This window comes from Typopeltis vanoorti, chromosome 1 (genome assembly GCF_054136105.1).
Source record: "Typopeltis vanoorti isolate ZY-2024b chromosome 1, IOZ_Tvanoo_1.0, whole genome shotgun sequence".
NCBI lineage: Eukaryota > Metazoa > Arthropoda > Arachnida > Uropygi > Thelyphonidae > Typopeltis > Typopeltis vanoorti.
In genome coordinates this window covers 16,084,817-16,105,347 of record NC_143549.1, presented here as the reverse complement: position 1 = coordinate 16,105,347, position 20,531 = coordinate 16,084,817, and positions in this window count along the sequence as shown.

Sequence of the window (20,531 nt, the reverse complement as noted above, 5' to 3'; positions counted from 1 at the left end):
CAAATGCAGGTTTTGCTTGATTCTTACTGATTTCGTCATAATGGATTATGATATATGAGAGGATAGCCTACAGACCCATAATCATTTTATGTTAAGAGCACTTGTTCATATTGTGAGGTAACCAGTTAATCACAACACAGTAACATGTAGATATAAATAAAGAGGTCAAGAAATTATATTCTTGGTTTAATCCTTAATCCAACTGCAAGCAAACAAAGTTTACGCCTGAAGTAATTCCAGGAATGGGCAACTCGGATATAGAAGCTAATGACTTCACATCACTTGTCTTAGTATCCCATAATGCAAAGCACATATCCTTACGGACATGCATTAGGTTGAAGTAATGCAGAAGTCATATTTCCATATACAAGTAGCCAAAAGGTCTCTGATCTGGAGTGTTTTAGTAATGGGGGGTGACACCTTTTGGCTACTCGTATATGGAAATATGACTTCTGCATTACCTCAACCTGGGTATCACTTCTGGGTCTGGGTTCCCACTGAAGAGACCTAAATAAAGGTTGAAACTAGTCTGGGTAGTGACCTTTCCCATAATGCAGAGAGCATTATACATTGCCATAAGAATATGTGCTTTGCATTATAGGAAACTAAGGCAAGTGACGTGAAGTTATTAGTTTCTACATATGAGTTGCCCAGTCCTGCAATTATTTCAGGTGCAAACTTTGCTTACACTTGGATAAGGATTAAACCAAGAATATAATTTCTTGCCATCTTTACTTTATAGTATAACCAAGTGGGAAAACTTCCAACATCTATCGCTAATCTGAAGTAGATATGCAGTGAAAAGTAGTAATTAGCTTATTTCTTACTCAGTAATGGAATATTTGCAGAATTTGGCCATTAATAGTAGATATTAAAACTTAGAAAGCTGAGAAAGAAATACACATTTTCCCCAAATATTTCTTTATATTGATCCTAACCTAAATGTTTTTCAATTTCTGAATTGCTGCTGTGTCTATAACGTCACTGATCCTGTCCATCTAACATTGTTTTGGAGCCATTCAGATTCAGAAATGTTGAATAATATGGTTAGTGTGGAGACTTGAGGTTTTTTTCATGATGCTGAAAGTTTTCAACATTTACTTTATAATGGCAGAGAGATATTGTTTGCTATTTTTTTGCCCTGAAAGAAATATTTTATTTCTTAAATTTATTTACTTATTTCCATATTTTATTATTATGTCAATTAATTTTTAGCTCTTTATCTCATATACTGATTTTTCTTATTACTTTGATTACCAAATGTGAAACTTATAAAATATGTTTCTACTGCTTTCTGTTGGGTTCTTGACATGATATTAATGTCATCTACACATGCTGCAATCTGCAGTGATTTGTTTATTAGAATGTCTTTAGTATCTATTGGTATAAAGCAAATAATGTATTCCAGAGTTAAGTTAATTATAAAATAATTTACATCCTATCAGATTATATATGCCAAGTTGAAATAAAGTACTGGGATCTAGCACACCAATTAAAAGAAATGAAGAATTGCACTACCTGACAAAGAACCTCACACTTAATGGTTTTGAACCCAAGACGATAACAAAAATTTCTTAATACAGCTCCTGCAATCCCCTTACTTAAACAAGATTTCAAAAATGCAATCACGCTACTGTACATCAAAAATGTCACAGACAAAGTGGCTATGTTGCTCTGTGAGTACAATATAAAAATGGATTTTTTACCTTTACAAAAAATATCAAGATTCCTACATCCACTAAAACTGCCACATCACCACATGAAAAAATCAGGCATCTGCGAGATTCTTTGTTCTTATGGCATTTGCTATGTAGGCTAGATGGGAAGATTGGGAGAGATCCACACGTCTGAACATGTAAAGCACGTTAAAAAAGAAGGGAGCACAAATCAGGATTAGCATTCCACACAACCACTACTGGCGATCATGTACTCTAACAACAAACAAAAATGCTATATATCGATAACTGTTTCACAAGTAAATTTAAAGAAGCCGCAAAAATGCTTAGGATCTCTACACAGTACAATAAAAATCAAGGCTTGATTTTACATCAAGTGTAGTCTCTGCTTTCATCAAAAATTTAACTGCCATGGACCTAGGATACAGCACTTGTGAACCACAGAATGTGACAACAACAAGCAATGTTCCAACATGCATACAGTAACGAATATAAATATATAAACTCTTTATGTTACAATGTGGTCTCAGCCACAGTTTCTGCTTAGCCACAGAAACCCGAGTCTATATCTGGAAGCTCACGGTGAGTGCCTATGGTCTAAAGTAACACAACTAGAAAAATTGCACATTAAACATAAGAACTTCATCAACCAATTAATGTTTCTGATTCGATGCAGAGACAATGATTTTGTACCTAAGTTTGTTATAATTAAACATGCATTCCATTCAACTAAAGCAAATAGAATCTACAAAAAAACAGAACTAGCTATAAGAGAACAGATCGCAGCCACTAGATCAGAGCTTGCAAAGATAGATCAAAATATGTTTACTGTACATAGTGAATTGGCTACATTGCTACCATCTGACCTATGGGATAACATTGATAGAATTACATCCAACAAAGCTATAGTGATTGCAAATCATAAGAAATATAATTTAATAAAAAAGTTTAGCTTGCTTCAACAAGAAAAAGAAAAACATCTAGATCAGTCTAAAGTAGTGATTAACCTTTCTTCCAAAGTCCAGTTGAAAACAGAAAAAAAATCTCCTAATGAAAGGTTTTAATTTTGCCTACCTCCACAGAATATCCCAAAAGTAGACATCATAACGCAAACTGAGAACAGAATCTGCAATCTTCCTAGAGATTCAGCAGATCACATCCACATACAAACTTCAGCCTTATTATTAAAATGTAAAGTATCACATAGAAACTTAAATAAATCAGAATTCATAGCCCTTAAAGAATTAAGACGAGATAAAAACATAGTAATAATCAAGGCAGATAAAGGAAATGCAACAGTAGTTATGAATTCAGATGAATACACAAGAAAAATGAACAACCTTGGAATCCAAGAGGATTCCAATACCTATTCATCCTTAGACAGGGATCCCACATGCCATGCACATAATAAAGCCAATGAGTTGACCAAAAAGTTGCCTAATTGGCCAGAAGAATTAAAAACATCTTTATCATCAAAACATCCATTGGTCCTAAGAATTTATGGAGCACCAAAAATTCACAAAAAAATATTCCGTTACAGCCCATTGTAGATGGGAGAGATTCTCCGACCTCAAACTTAGTGAAATATCTGACAAACGTGATAACACCACACATAGTAAAAACAGAATCATTTGTAAAGAATAGTGCGCATTTCATTGAAAAGGTCATCATCAAATTCCTGATACATACCGTCAAGGGGTATACAGGATATGATAGTACTGAAAAATTTACTCCATTACTAACTTCCTATCTACAATTTTCCTCCAAATCAGTCTGTTACCTGTCAAGACTCCAATGGTTTTACCTGTCAATAGTTTTGAACCCAAGACGATCAAAAAATTCTTAATACAGCTCTTGCAACTCCGTTACTAAAACAAGATTTCAAGAATGCAATCAAGCTGCCATACATCAAAAATGTCAGGAAAAAGAAAAAAAAGAGCATTTCTGGATTCTGCATCCAGGAATGCATTAATCTTTCTCAGGACTCTCATATCTGCAGTCTCTAGTCTTTGGTCAAGTGTTTTACTTCTAACCCAGCTCTCAGATCCATAAGTTAAAATTGGTTTGAACACTCTTGTATACAGCTAATTTAGTGTTTTGGCTAATTTCTCTCTTATTCCATATAAATTTATTCAGCTGACTTTCTACCATACCAGCTTTGTTGATTCTGTTGTCTATTTCCATATTTAATTTACGATCTTCACTAAAAATTGTGCCTAAGTAGCTGAAATGTTTTACTTGTTCTATAGGTTCTCCATTCCCAATGCAGTTGATATTTTCAATGTTTCTGCCTATTTTCATTGTCTTTTTAATGCTGACCTTCATACCATATCTATTACAACAGTTATTCAATTTAGTCAGGGAATCTTGCAGACTTGTAGCAGATTTATTTAGAAGTATAACATCAATTATAATCAAGTATAGAAAAGGTAAAAGATATAAATATAGACCTTTCAGACATCTTAGCAAGTTTCGATATAGTAAGTCTCTTCATCAGTGTACCTTGAAATGACATAGTGGATCTACTTGGAAACCTTTTCCCACTAGGCAGTGTAGGACTATTCAAACTGCATGGAAAACACCTTTTTCAAGACAAATATTGGGAACAAAAAGGACTGACTTGCCATGGGTTTGCCACTTTCTTCAGCTAGAGCTGAAGAAAGCAGGGAACCCATGTTTATGGAAAATTTCAAATTAATTCATTAAAAACCTATCAGAAAAGACCAAAAGTTTGGCTACGTTACATCAACGATATCTTTATCATTTGGTTGGGAACGGTATGAGCTGATTGCTTTCCAAGATTATCTGAACAACTTGCATCCCAATATAAAATGCACTATTTGAACTAGAACAGCACAAAAAATTATCTTTCTTTGATATCCTTGTCAAAGTAAATGAAGAGGGAAAAAAGGTTATTCTTCTCGATATACAGAAAACCACAATGGGAAAATTTTTAAATACCACCATCCATTGCAAAAAAATAGACATAATTAAAACTTAGCCAGACAGGGCATACAATATATCTAGCATACCAATTAAAAGAAATAAAGACTCACACTACCTGACACAGAACCTTGAACTTAATGGTTTTGAACCCAAGACGATCAAAAAAATTCTTAATACAGCTCTTGCAACTCCCTTACTTAAACAAGATTTCAAGAATGCAGTCACGTTGCCATACATCAAAAACATCATGGATAAAGTGGCCATGTTGCTCTGCAAGTACAACATAAAAGTGGCTTTTTTACCTTTACAAAAAATATCGAGAATCCTACATCCACCAAAACCGCCACATCACCCCCCATGAAAAAACCAGACGTCTATGAGATTCATTGCTCTTGTGACATTTGCTATGTAGGCCAGATGGGAAGATCAGGAGAGAGAGATCCGCATGTCTGAACATGTAAAAGACGTTGAAAAAAGAAGGGAGCAGAAATCAGGATTAGCATTACACACAGTCATCAAGTACTCTGGCAACAAACAAAAATGCTATGTATTGATAACAACTGTTTCACAAGAAAATTTAAAGAAGCCGCACAAATGCTTAGGATCCCTACACATTGCAATAAAAATCAAGGCTTGATTTTACATCAAGTGTGGTCTGCTTTCATCCAAAATTTAACTGCCACAGACCTAGGATATAGCATGCATGAACCATAGAACAGAACAACAACTAGTGATGTTCCAACATGCATACAGTAATGAATATATCATTCGTATTCTGGTTTATCAATTTGTTTAGCAGTTGTGAAGTTATAAAAAACATCTAATATGTATAATTAATCGTCAATAAGTTTTTGTTGTGTAAAACTTATGTATCATTACCTCTGATGATGTAAGGCTTATGACACATGCCAGTTTTTTAATTGTTTATTTTTAATAAACTCTTTATATTACAATGTGGTCTGAATACCGAAAACTACCTACAGAACTGCTTAACCACAGAAACCTATATCAACACAAGTACTGGGATATTCCTTGTTTTATAATGTTAAATACAGGTGCAATGTGAAATGAACAGGAGTATATCAGTTATCTGAATAGGAGTACACTAATACCCCCCCCCCCCCACACACACACTCCTTACAATGCTTTGTTTTATGATGATAAAGCACTTTTCAATTATGATTAATACTTATTTATACACTGCTGCATTTGCTTGTACAATGGTTTTAGTGACATGCTGCCATGAATCAACTGATGTGCAGTATTCATGAATCCAATTTATTTACTACATTGTTGCTCACTATTTCTGTGTTCTGATGTTTCATTGTGAATTATAAACTGTTTATACCTATTATTTTATTTTATTATTATCATTAGTAGTGGCAGTAGATGGAGTCAATGACTTATTGCATTTTATTGTTGCAAGTAAAAATCAGAGTAACAGCGGTGCTGCTTCCAGTGAAAAGCAGATGCCTAGACTTAATACATTACATGTTAAGATTAAATTTAGTGACGATTGTGTGTCTAACATTGATAATGCCTCAGGCTAAACTTACTTCCAACTACACAAAGATAAAGTTCTTAGAGAACTGAAAATTACTACACTAGATACTTCAGTTATCTGTAAATGTGACAGTCTTATTGCTGAAACGGAAAAATTTTTAATGGTATAGATTGATCCAAATTGGTTCGCATATTTCCTTAAGCCAGGATATTCAGAATAACTTTTCCATGTTCAGATCTGAATTAATTAAATGCTTTATTTATTTATCTCAATTTACACACATATATGACTGCTTAAAAATATTATTAAACCAACATGTATTTATAAATGGGGGGGGGGGGGGGGGGAATACCGATTCACTATACAATGGTAGGTATAGAACCTAACATGTCATGACTGGAATATGCCTGTATATATAAAATTATATCTAAATGATATGTAAGAATGTTTGTTTGCTATCACTGGCATTTTCTAATTTTTTTTTTTTTTTTTTTCTAATATCAACCCCACACACAAAGAGAGAGAGAGAGAGAGAAAGAGAAGCTAAATGGAAAGTAAAGAATGATGGATGCCAGTTTAATGGATTTATGTCCATAGTAATACCTGTAGAAGAGAAGGAGATCTAAAAACAATTCTTCAGTGAGAGAGGGATCATCTATCAGCTAAATCACCTCCTATACTACAGAATTTTTATGGAGATTTTTGGTACACTACCCTAAGCATATGTCCAGTACTCTAAGATACAAATCCCAAAAGCTGTCCAAATTAGCAGCTAAATAGGTGAAAAGTAGCATGTGAAATTTTCCATATGGAAAATTTGTGAAAAGTATTCTAAGGCTGGACAGATTTGGAATTTGTATAAATTTAGCAGCTCAGTAGATGAAAAGTAGCATCCTGAATGGAAATGATGCGGTGTGCTTATGTCAGAAATGGTTAGAGATAAATTTCATTCTAAGCAGGGGAGGGGGGAGAGATCCAATCGTTTTTTTTTTTTTTTTTTTAAAAAAAGGGTGTTCGACAAGGGGATGGCTTGGCTTGCTTACTGTTTAACATAGCACTTGAAAAGGTTTTCAGAGCTGGCATTAATACAAGGGGAACTATTTTCTAGAAATCAGTACAAATTATGGCATATGCAGATGATATTGATATTATAGGAAGGACACGAAAAGCAATGGAAAACTTTCATCAGTTTAGAAAAGGCAGCAAAGAATATGAATTTGCAGATTAACCAAAAAAAAAAAAAAAACGTATATGCCAATAACTAGAAAGATTTGTGATAATCATCCTTCTGACATTGAAATTGGTTCCTATAAATTTGAAATTGTACATAGTTTTATATACTTAGGATCAGAAGTTAATTGTAAAAATGATATCAGTACTGAGATTCAGAGATGTATTCTTTCTGCAAATAGATGCTTCTGTGGACTTGGGAAACACCTACAGTCACATCTGATCTCAAGAAAAACAAAGATAATGATGTACAAAGTACTTGTAAGACAAGTGTTAACTTATGCCTCTGAAAACTGGGTATTATCAATGGCAGATGAAAGATTGCTAGGTCTGTTTGAAATAAGAATTCTCAGATATATTTTTGGAGCAGTACAAGAGAATGTGAACTATACAGATTACTTAATGAGCCAGACATTATTAAATACATAAAAAAAAAATAGATCAAGTTAGGCCGGACACATTATACACATGGATAGTAATAGAATAGTTAAGATGTTTAATGCTAAGCTAGAAGGGAAAAGAAAAATTGGAAGACCTAAATTAAAATGGGAAGATGGAGTGATGCAAGATATTAAGATTTTAGGAGTCAAAAATTGGAGGAGTTTGGCATTGAATAAGGAAGGGTGACAGAAGTTTCTGAAGAAGGCACGTGCACACACAGAGCTGTTGAGCCAGTGATGATGACCTTGACAATGCAGATGAGAAAACCACTCTCAAGCAGCAATAATGAAGAGGAGATTCTTCATAAGTCATACCCATTTTCAGTTGTGTTATCGAACATAGTGTTGTGTTTGTTTTGTGTATTTTCAGCAGGCCATAAATTCTGGGAGTGCAGGCATAATGTTATTAGTTTTTTGGTTGTTTCTTCTGGTCATGAGATAATGGATTTTCAGCAGGCCATAAATTCTGGGAGTGCAGGCATAATGTTATTAGTTTTTTGGTTGTTTCTTCTGGTCATGTGATAATGGATTTTCAGCAGGCCATAAATTCTGGGAGTGTGGGCATAATGTTATTAGTTTTTTGGTTGTTTCTTCTGGTCATGTGATAATGGATTTGATTAATTCTGCTGTTTTCTTTTTGATGCATTTTGTGGGATTGTAGTCCACCATTTTGTATGTGTTATGGTCGGATACCAAATTATTCATTTTTTCTAGGTATGCGCTGTCCAATTGAGGACAACAGGTAGCATTACCTTTATCTGCTTTTGTGATTATGAGGTCTTTGTTATTTTTTTAAGGATTTGATAACCAATTTGCCCACATACTCTGCTCTGGGTATTTCAGGGGGAAAAACAATTTTTACCTACAAAAAGAAGGTACAGCCATGGGCTCACTGCTTTTCTCCCTAATAGTTAACTTTTACATGGAAGACTTCGAGCAACAAGCTCTTGGCCCCACGGCTGCGAAACATTAGATATATTCCTCAGCTACCTGAACAAACAACACAAACGTATCCAATTCACCATTGAAATCAAAAACAACAACTCCCTTTTCTTTTCTAGACACATTGTCACACGTCTTCCCTCAGGCTGTCTCTCCTCTGTCTACCGCAAACCCACACACACAGGCCAATACATGCACAAAAATTCATACCACCACCAACACAAAAACTATGAGCCATAAGCACACTCAAACACAAAGCATTAACAATTTGCTGGAATGAGCAAGCTCTAAAACAAGAATTCAAAATCATTAACCATACATTCGTAAAAATTGGCTACGATAAAAAAACAGTTCACAAGATCATCCATAAATACCACTAAAAACAAAAAGATTACAAAAATGCCATAACCATACCCTATGTAGAGGCATTTCAGAAAAAATAGACTAAACACTGCATAAATACAACATCAAGACTACCTTCAAACCCCTGACAAAATTAAAAAATTTACTCATTTCTTCCAAAGATCCTCTTCCATACCTGGCTCACCCAGGGGTTTACAAAATCCAATGTACATGTAACCTATCCTACATAAGGGAAACAGGATGCATGATCCTAATCAGAAAAGACAAACACAAACGACACATTAAATACATCCATTATGGTAAAACAGGCCTATCAGACCATGCACTCCAAACATACCATACCATAGAATTGACTGGAAAGGCACCACGTCCCTACACTGCACCAAAACCTGGTTTGAGTGAAAATTCAAAGGGGCCTGTGAAATGCTAAAATAATATCCAAACCTGAACAAAAATGGATTAATCATTCGAGAATGTGGAGGACCCATCTGCAACCCGTATAGAAACCAGAACAAGTCCAGAAGAAAATCTCAATACGAAAGAACTTTAGAAATGTTTAATGTAGTTCTGTTTTTAATTTATTTGTTGCTTAAAAATACTGTGTTTATTTTTTATTCGTTTTAATTTTTTTTAAATTTAATATTATTAATTTAGCTTTTCCACAAGAGGTCAGGCTAAGTAAAAGATTAATAAGCAGTTAGATTCATTTTACCTTTGTAAAATGCAGTAGCACGTAGCTTGGATCTTATACGTATGTATTTTCCTGATGATGACTTCAATACAGAGGTCAAAATGTCGAAAAGTTACTTTCCTAATATTAAGTAAAGTAATTATTTTAACAAGTGTGTTATGTCTCCATAATTTCTTAACTGTGAATATAAATTATAATGAATACTGAGGATTTAATTATAAACATCAATTTATTTTTATTCCTAAAAAACTAGTTTCTGAAAATCCCTGCATATAACTCGCGCTACCATCTTTTAACTTTAATTTTTGGGGAAAAAGTGCGAGTTATATTCGAGTAAATACGGTATTATCTGGCAGCTGACCTTATGCGATCAAAATTAAGGAAAATTTGGGTTTCCAAGTATATTGGGCATTCCTTTAGGAGATGCAAACTAGACAGCAGATGATCTTTATCATCTACTGAAACACCACCATTATATGAACTGGTGATGCTGATGCTATGTTTAGTTTCCTGAGCAAGAGTTTTTCTATTCCTCCAAGTAAGAAGATATATCTTTTATAGTGGATGTATTCACTAAATTTGCAGTATATACTGAAAAACCTTTTCAGTATATGCAGCAGCATATAACTTCTACATAAACAAGCAGGAGTGTAATACTGTGCTTTACTAGCCCAAAGTTAAATTTATAAGTCTCTATCATTAGAGGGCGTTAGTGGGTCAAGCGCTACGGACGTGTTTTGAAGAGCTCCTGATTCAGATAAGTTTTACTAGGAATAATTAAGTATATATGTGTAATTGTTTAAGTAAGAGCAGCTGTAAACGTTGTACGCTACCAATATTATTAGTGTGGGGTTTTTTCTTGCCTAAACTAAATACGAAATCGTTAATATTAGACCTAGTAACCTGCAGAAAAAAAAAAAAAAAATGGCGGCGGCATTGTCATTCCATGATTTTAATTTAGATTTCAGTCGTTTCGTTAAGTGTGAGGTCTGTTATATGTATTCCTTCGATTACATAAATGATTTGTGGATGTTTAGTGCGGATGGAAGAAGGGTGTGTGCGAAATGTGACCTGAACGAGGAATTGATGAATGCGAATATGAAATTGATGACAGAGAGTGCTAGTACCGATTGTGTCGCGAGTGCACATTTGAAAGAGAAGGATGGCGAGAAAGACAGGCGAAAAAATGTTAAAAAATCAGGAAAAAAGAAAAAGAGCAATTTGACAACCGTAACGGATGTTAAAAGGGACGAAAGTGAGGCAGAAAGAAACGAAATTGAGAGAACGAATGAAAGTAGAAATGGCGTGATGCAGAAATTGCAAGTAAAAAAAATCAAAAGAATGAACGATAGCGAAAAAAGATTGAATGATGGCGAAAGTTGGACGCATGTTGGAACGAAAGTACTGAACCAAAGAAAGATGAATGACAGTAAAAGTGAGAAGAATGATAGCAAAAGTTGGACGCATGTTAGTCCGAAAGTACGGAAACAAAGAAAGATATGTGAGAGTGAAAGTGAGAAGAATGATAGTGAAAGTTGGACGTATGTTGGACCGAAAGTATGGAAACAAAGAAGGATGAATGATAGGGAAAGTGAGAAGAGGGGGTTGAGAGTTAGAAAGATTTAATGATAGAGAGAATGTGTCGCGAGGTTCGGAAGGTGAATTGGATTGGATGAAGCAAGAAATGAAATGGATGCGGAATGAAATTAAGAGAATTCAGGTCAAAACTATTAAAATAAATCATGATGGCATGAAAGAGTTAATGAAAGATGAGCGAGTGGCGTTGTATGGCGACTCCATTATTAAAGGTGTGCTAGAGGATAAAATGCACAAGGTATGTTTACCAGGTGGTAAAATTAGTAGAGTGATTGAGGCATTGAATATGAGGCGGGAACGAGCAAAAGAGTTAATTGTATTAATTGGTACAAATGATTTGAGAGAGAACAAACAGCATGTCGAAATGAATGTTAGGAGACTGCTTGGAAACAAAAAAGAGAATAGTGTGACAGGAAGGGTAGTCAGTGTGTTGCCTAGGTATGATTGTGGTGAAATGAGGCGGAGAGCAAGGATTATGAATGATATTCTGGCTGAAATGTGTGAGGAGATGGGAGTACAATTTGTTAATGTGTGGAAAGAGTTTGAGGGACGAAGTGAGCTGTATGGGAGCGATGGACTGCATTTGAGTGGTTATGGTGTGAGTCGCTTGGAGAGACTGCTGCTGGAAAGTAGAGAAGTGAATAGAGAGAATGAATCAGATCGAGAGAGGAGTGATGTGGAAGAGCAGGAGAGTAAGACAGGAGAGATTGAAGAAGTGGAAATGAATGGGGAAGTGAGTGGTATGAGTATAGAAAATGAGAGAATGGGTGTGCAAGAGGAGCAGGGAAACGTCGAGGCTCAGGGTGGACAGGGATACACAGCGTGAGAAAGGTGGATGCTCCAAGAGGAGGTGAGAGCATGTGTAGGCAGGAAAGTAATGGGATGATCAGGGATCAAAAGGAAACAGATGGAATTGCAAAGGGTTCTAAAATGAAGAAGCAGAAAGGGAAATGGCCCCAGTCCAGCATGGAGAGATCACATCGAGTGAGTGGTATCAGTGGAACTAGCTGTAGATCCAGAAATAAGTTGTTGTGTTTGTATACCAATGCTAGAAGTATAAGAAACAAGGCGGATGAAATGGTTGCACTAATTGCGTCTGTGCACCCAGAGATTGTCGGAATAAGTGAGACATGGTTAGATGAGGATGACATCCTGACAGGAATAGAGATAGAAAGGTATGATGTGTTTCGTGAGGATAGAAGGGGTAAAAAGGGAGGGGGAGTGCTATTGATGATAGAGAAAGAGTCCATACAAGGTAGAGATGTCCATGTCCATACAAGGTAGAGATGCAAGAGGGAAATGGGACCAGTGGTTTTGAGGCAGTACGGTGTGAGATAGAGGTGAATAGAACCAAATACTTGGTGGGATGTTGTTATAGACCTGGTAATGTGGATGGTGGTGATAGTGAAATGTATAATCAAATAAGCCAAGCAAATAAGAAAAGGGTGATCATTATGGGTGATTTTAATTATGGCAATATAGACTGGAATGAAGAGATGGCAACTGGAAGTAAAGAAAATGAGTTTCTTGAGTTTTTGAGGGATAACTACCTCAGACAGTATGTAACACAGGGCACACAAGGATTAAGGGTCTTGGATTTGGTCATCTCATCGGAGGATGTAATTATCAATGAGGTATCAAATCATCCGCCAATTGGTGAAAGTGACCATGAGGTGATTACTTGGGTGGTTGCCAGCAGTGCAAGGACTCCTGTGAAAAAAGGGTATATGTGGAACTACAAGGGGGGTGATCATGAAGAGCTCAGGAGACAGCTTGCAGGTGTAGCATGGAATGAGGAGTTAGCTGGAAAAGAGATCAATGCAGCTTGGGGGATTTTCAAAAAATATTTAGTAGATGCAATGTCTAAATGTATACCATGGGTGAGAAGGTTAAATAAAGTAGGTGTGAGATGGATGAATAAAGAGATTAAGCATGCAATACAGAGAAAAAGGGCATTGTGGAGGCAGCATAAGAGAAGTGGAAGTAACCAATTTCATGAGGTCTACAAAGACCAGGCAAGGAGGGTGACTTGGTTGGTGAGAGTAGCTAAAGAGAGGTATGAACAGCAGTTAGCTAATGAAGCCAAAAAGAATCCTAGGGAGTTCTTTCGACATGTAGCTAGCAAAAGAAAGAATGATTATGGAAGGATGACATTGATTGGAGGAAATGGTATAAAGATAGCTGTTGCAGGAGAGACTGACTGTAAGTGAGCAAGAGGTGTTTGGGGAGTTGAGTAAACTAGATGTAAATAAGGCTGTGGGACTTGATAATATATCACCGCGTATTCTGAAGGAATGTGCCAGAGAGTTGACACCTGCCTTGACATATTTTTTTAATATGAGTCTTGCACTTGGTCAAGTCCCTAAAGAGTGGAAGGAGGGCAAGATTGTGCCACTTCATAAAGGAGGTGATCGAACTCAAGCATCAAACTATAGGCCTATCTGTGTGTCAGATGTTGTGGTTAAGTTGATGGAGAAGCTTGTGAGAACTAGGATCCAGAGTTGGGTTGACAACAATGGTATAATCTTTGATGGACAGCATGGATTTGCTAAAGGGAGGTTATGTTTTAGTAATCTACTTACTTATTATAATAAAGTGACTGCTTCCTTGGACAGAGGAGAAGGATACACAGTAATATACTTGGATTTCGCAAAAGCTTTTGATAGAGTACCTCATGATAAGTTGACAGTCAAACTAGAGCAGATGGGGTTGGATATTAGATTAGTGCATTGGATTGGAGACTGGCTATCTGATAGGTATCAACAAGTTGTGTATGGGGATGCAATATCCAGGAAAAGGAAAGTCACTAGTGGAGTGCCTCAGGGATCTGTTTTAGGGCCATTACTATTTAACTTGTATATTAATGATATTGGCGAAGATTTGGATGGAGATATTCAGTTGTTTGCAGATGATGCAAAGTTGGGACGAACCATAAAGAGTAGTGAAGATGTTGTGGCCTTGCAATAAGACTTGAATAAATTGAGTGATTGGGCAAGCAAATGGGGATGTGAGTTCAATGTTGCAAAATGTAAGGTTTTAAAATTTGGAAAACAAAGATGGGATGCAGAATTTATGCTTGGTGAGAATATATTGTTGGAAGTAGAGGAAATAAGAGATCTGGGGGTAATAGTGGATAAGGATCTAAAATTTAGAGGACACATCGCCAAAATTGTGAGGACAACACAAAGACTTCTGGGAATGATGCGGAGGACACTGACATGTAGAAGTAGAGAGATTCTTGTTCCATTGTATAAGGCTTTGATTAGGCCACACATGGACTATTGTGCCTAGATTTGGTCACCTGGTTTTCAGAAGGATGAAGAGATGTTGGAAATGGTCCAAAGGCGACTGACTAAGGTAGTTTCTGACCTCTGGAATGTTGAGTATGAGGAAAGATTGAAAAGATGTAATTTGCAGAGTCTAGTGGAGAGAAGGAAGAGGGGAGATATGATAGAGACCTACAAGTTGGTAAGGGGTTGTTATAGGATCAATGGAGGAGAAGTTCTACAGAGAATAGTGGGAGATCAGGGGAGAACCAGAGGTCATCCCTGGAAACTGTATAAAGAGGGTGTGAGTAGGGGAGTGAGAGGCAGGTTTTTTTCGTGCAGAGTTGTGAGTGATTGGAATGCCTTGCCTGAGAGTGTGGTGTCTGCAAGGAGTTTCAATGTGTTTAAGACACGGTATGATGAGATGTGTGTGAGATAAAAGGACCTCCTAGATGAGTCTTTGACTCCATGAGGTCTTGTTTAATAATAATTATAATCATATCATAGAAGAGACTGCAATACCTATACTACATTACATCAGTAATGTGTGTGATGACAAGGAAAAGGAGGAATGTGTTGATGTTTTTTCTTGAATAGCTGGAGACTATAGTCTTTGGAGAAGACAAAGAACAGAGGTGGATTTCCCATCCACTTCTGTTCTTTGTACATTAGACTCACTTGGGAAGACAAATACTCAAGTAACTATGTGTTCAAGTCTGGTAACTGCTATTTGTATCTTTGTGGATACAGAAATCAAGCTTAGGAAATGGTTAGTTGTTTTGAAATTATAGCTAAAGCAACTAAGACAGTGAGACCAGCATATTATGTTTGTAAATCGTGTTCTTCCACCTGGCTCACCTGTTAAAAAAATTCGTTTCCATATGGAAAACTCTGTATGAGGCAGGCATCAAATAAGTAAAGAATATTAAAAAAAATATGGATTTTAGTATGACATAATAATAAAATATATTATCAGAGAAGGGATGAGAACTAGATTAACAATCTAGTTCTCATTCCTTTCTTAACCAACAGAAACTCACCTTTTATGCATCCTCCCCTTGTTTTGTCTTTATATAACAAATTATTGCATAAACTGGTATCTCATAAACACCCTTCCAGAAATGTATAAATCACTATCAAATCACTCTTCACTCCTCCTCCTGCTTAGCTGTCCTCATAATCTTCATTCCCCCTGATATTATCTTTTTAACTCTTTTTTCCATCCCCACCCCCCCACACATGCAGCTTCTTCATCTCCTCAGAACCCAGAGATCAAATACTTGCATAGTAGTCCAGGTGCAGTCATATCAGAGTAAAAAGGCAAAATGACTTCCTTATACTTACATGCAAGGTTCATTTCAGCATTGTTAACTCTCTTCTGAGTTGTACTGCATTATTTGCTATGTGATCTTTGAATTTCAACTTCTTATTTACTAACTTTGAGATCCACAGCCTCATCAATTACTTTAAACAATCTCACCGATACAATACTGCACTGACCATCTAATCATACCAAAGTACAAATATATATATATATATAGATATTTGCACTTTATCATTATCATTTGCCACAGTTCTAGCCTATTCAAGTTATTCTGTAAGTGTATACGTGAGTAGCATCACTAATTACCCTAACTATTTTTGCATCATCAACAAACTGAGCATCTCTCATGTGCTTCTGAATATCATTAATGTATACAGACTGAATATTAATTGTTCAATGGGCATTCTCTGCAGAGCACTATTGATCATCCTAAATCTGGCAGACCCCCCCCCCCCCACTCCCTATACACATGATGCAAAAATTTCTAAACAAAACCTTTGAATTTAGACAAGAAAAGCACAAAATTCATATAGAATTTATATCTCACACTTTTGAATTTCAGGCATGGGTAAGGTCTTGTGTGATTAGAGCTAGGATTCAGAGGTGGTTGGATTTAAAAAAAAAAAAAAAAAAATGTTCATCTAGCAGAAAACTGGTCACAAGTTTTCTGCTAGATCTACCATATCTACCATAGTGCTGCCCAGACTACTACCATTTAAAGACTACATTATTTGTAGCATAGGTGAGCATTTCATAGCCTGCTATGCATGTGGCATGTACAACCCAAGAATTAAAAGCATGACTGGTTAGGAATGGGAATGTGTGCATTAAATGTAGACAGTGGAAAATGCTGAGTGGCAAGTGTTTTGATATTGGGATTTAGCAGCAAACATACTGCTCTAGAAATTGGTGAGTGTTCATTTGCAGATGTCAGTATTTTGAGGGTGAAGATAATGTGAAAAATGTGTCTGTGGATTTAACATTGGGCAATATGAGATATTTTGTCTGGTGATTCTGCAAGCAAATGTCAGAGGAGAGCAGGATACGTGAAGAGAAAAATAGGACTGCTGAGATAGGAGATGAAAGGCATGAAGGCTAAATTAGAAGGATGAATGAAGAGATTAGGAGGATGGACAGGTTTTTTGCTAATGTGAGGAGAATGAGAGAGTAAGAGAGAGAGAGAAAAAGGGGGGTATCAGAAGGTGAGAGAATGGAAGAGATAAGGAAAGAAAAGAATATGGAGAAAGTACAGTGTAAGAACAGAGCAGAAAGGGTCAAGGATGCAAATGAGAGAAGAATCAATGACGCCATTTGGAGTAACATGTATGGAGATTTGATGATTCAGGAAGTATGCAGAAGAGTGCTTGCTGGAAGGAGTGACAGAGAGTCACAAGGGTAATGAAGACAGGTAAAAATGTAGAAGAGATAATAATGATAGCTACCACAAATATGACCCAAGAGATAGCATAAATCACATGACAAAATATTTCAGACTGATGTCAGGGATAGGGCAGTAAAAGTGTATTAGAGGGAGGATAGTGAGTAAATTGCCTTGATATGATAATGCAGAGTGGAGAAGAGCAATGACAATGAATGAGATCATAGCAAGAATGTGTAGAAATAGAAGCCTAGAAAATGTGGATGCCTGGGGTATGCATTTGCGTATTGAAGAGAACTGTATGTAACAGATAGATTACATTACAACAGAGAAGGGTGTGGCCATTTGGAGAGACTGTTGTTTTCTGGACAAGTGAGTATTAGACCATTAAGCTAGAATTGCAAGGATGGAATGTAGCAGAGATTATCTCATGTGAGGATAGTGGCATCAGAAATTAGAGGGTATGTTCTATATTACATAGCCAGGTGGAGTATATGAGGAATAATAGTAGCTATATGAATACAGGCAATGCACTGGTTTTTCTATATACAAATTCCAGGAGCACTACAAATAAAGGGAACAGGTCTATGGCATCGATTGACTCAGTCTCTCCAAAGAGTGTTGGTATCAGTGAAACTTGGTTAACTGAGGAGGATGTTCTGAAAGGGAAAGAAATCTTAGGGCACAGGTTATTTTGGTAGGATAGAGATGGTAAATGTGGTGATAAAGTGTCATTCATGACAAGAGATGAACTGTACTTTCTCTCAGGACAGTATCAGAGCAGAAATGACACTAATGGCTTTGAGAGAATATGGTGCAATATGTGCTCCTGGTATCTATGTTATATGTTCACTGGACATCTACAGATACCGTATGGTCACTCTGATGCTCGGTGATGTGCCACACTAGGCTTCACCATGTAGTCCTGTTGTATGTTTTTCTGGCAGCCTCAACTCTGAGATCAGTCACTCCACACACACACCATCCATCCATCTCATTGATGGTCTACCCCTTCCTCTTTTTCCAGGAACTTTACCTTCTATTACTATTCTGAGAGGTCCCCCTTCCATCCTTTCTATGTGTCCAAAATATTTTAACTTTCTTTTGTCAATATCCTTAAGGAGCCTTAAAGTTCTACTGATCTTTTCTAACACCCATTCATTTGTATGCCTTTCAGTATATGATATCCTCAACAGCCTTCTGTAACACCACATCTCAAAAGCAGCTATCCTTTTTTTTATCTGACTTCTCGTCTCATCCATAAGTCGCTGTTGGAAAAACAACTACATCCGAAATCCTCAACTTTGTTCCCGTGGATCCAGATTTTAGACAGATCTCTGACTGTTGTTTTAGTCATTCCTAACTTCTTCTGAACAGCAATTCTTCACATTAATAATGGATCCCAGGTACTCAAACTTGCTGATTTCCTCGATTCTTTCTCCATTAAGGTACACTTTTTTCTCAAGAGCTTCTCTGTTTGTATTTCCTTTGAGGACCATAATCTTTGTCTTGCTAGGATTGAGTTGAAGTGTGCTCCTGGTACATGTTGCTATACACCAGGAAATATAGATCATGATTAATTACAACAGATTTCATGAGAAATATAAGGCTCAGGCTAGGAAGGTGACTAGTATAGTATGGAGAATACAAAAGGAGACTAGTAATGCAACCCAAAGAGAACCCCAAGCAATTTTTTTTGCCATGTAACCAATAGGAGGAGGAAAGAATGCTTTTGGACACCCTGCTGGTTGGAGATGGGACTCAGATGACCAGTGCAGATGACATATTTGAACTATTTAATAATCACTTAATTAGAGTGTTTCATACTGTTAAAGCAGTTGCATGAGAAATAGAAGGCTTTCAGGAATAAGGCCCTTCCTTATTCCTACAGGATAAGGAGGGATGAAGCATTAGAAGTAAATGAAGAGGATATATTTATTCTGAATATTGATTATGCTAAATGTCAGTAAGGCAGCAGGGGACTAGATAGACTTTTGCCATGTGTTTTAAGAGAATGTGCTGTGGAAACTAACTGTACTATTAACTGGGCTGTTTAATGAAAGTTTTACATTACTCTTCATGATGCATTCCTGGAGAGTGTAAGGAGGCACAAGATAGTGCCATTGCATAAGGATGGGGATAGAATGGAGGTATCAGAATATGGGTCAGTTTTTTTTTTTTTTTTTTTTCTGTAGCTGTTAAGATTTGGAGAAATTGTAAGAACACACATACACAGAACTGGGCAGATGAGGGTAATATTATTTATGCAGGCCAGCAGAGATTTATTAACCACCGAAATGGGCACACATAAAAATATAAGCATTACATGCATATTATTTCTATAATATCCAAAAATTATATTAACTTCAATGGACATTTCACATCCATGTTATTGTTAATATATATACATGTCAAAACCAGTTCAGCAGTTAATGTGGTGCCCTTGCACCCCATCCCCCTTTTTTTTGCAATATTTAACAGAATGCCACATGAATGACAATCAGTACTTAAATTACAACATATGGATTTGGATATCAGATTAGCAGATTGGATTGGTGACTGGCTTTCTGATGCAAGAGATATCTCACACACACACACGGCACTGATGTTCCATTTACAAGAGGTACAAGAACCTCTTGTAAATGGAATAAAGATATCAGAGATAGTTATATGTGGGAGAGGTGTGCGTGTGTCAAGGAGTAGGAAGGTTACAAATAACAGTTGCATAGGGTTCAGTACTGGGACCATTACCTGTTCAGTCATTACGTCAGTGATATTGTTGCTGGTCTGAAGGGAGATATTCAGTTACTTGCAGATGATGTGAAGCTTAGGAGAATGTTTTGGCTCTCCAAGAGGATTGGAATAAGCTAGAAAGGTAGGGGAAATGAATGAGAATGTCAGTTTAATGCAACTAAACGTAAGGTTTTAAATTTTGGGATCTTCATATTCACTTGGTGGAGTTATACTGGAAAATGTGAAGAAAGCAACTGATGTTTAAGAGATAGTAGATAGTAATTTGAAGTTCAGAGAACACATTGCAAAGGCTCTGAAGACAACTCAGAAAATTGTTGAAATGTTGAGGAAGGGATAGACCATGAGATAAGTATGGTGGTACCATTGTATAATGCTTTGATCAGACCACTTTTGGGCTTCTCTGCTGAGATCTTTTCACTGG